The following is a 424-nucleotide window of genomic DNA, read 5'->3' on the forward strand; positions in this document are numbered from 1 at the left end:
TATGATTTATCTTACTGGTGATTATTTGGAAAATAGGAGCAGCAAACTATGGATAAAAGAATGAGAGATGAAAGAGAAAATGAGTTACAAAATGGGTGTGAACATAAAGGAGGTATATTTTATTGGACTAACCCCTTATGAATTTTTGAATTTTTGTAGATTTTACCAAAGTGACTGCCATTATATTTTGTATTTTTCAGTCTCTCTCTCTTTCTCTCTCTCTCTCATACAGTAATTGTTTGTTTATGTTTGTTATTCCATTTTTTTTTGTTAATGTAGTATTTGTGTCTTGTTAATTTATGTTTTTTCAGTTCCAGTCATATCAGAAACAAGATGGAGGAAGCAAAAGCAAGGGGGTATCCCTGTTCATCAATAAAGAGAGAGGGGGATAGAGGGAGGGATATATATAGAGAGCGAGAGAAAA

This window comes from Strongylocentrotus purpuratus, unplaced genomic scaffold, assembly GCF_000002235.5.
Source record: "Strongylocentrotus purpuratus isolate Spur 01 unplaced genomic scaffold, Spur_5.0 spur5_scaffold_15, whole genome shotgun sequence".
NCBI classification, from domain to species: domain Eukaryota; kingdom Metazoa; phylum Echinodermata; class Echinoidea; order Camarodonta; family Strongylocentrotidae; genus Strongylocentrotus; species Strongylocentrotus purpuratus.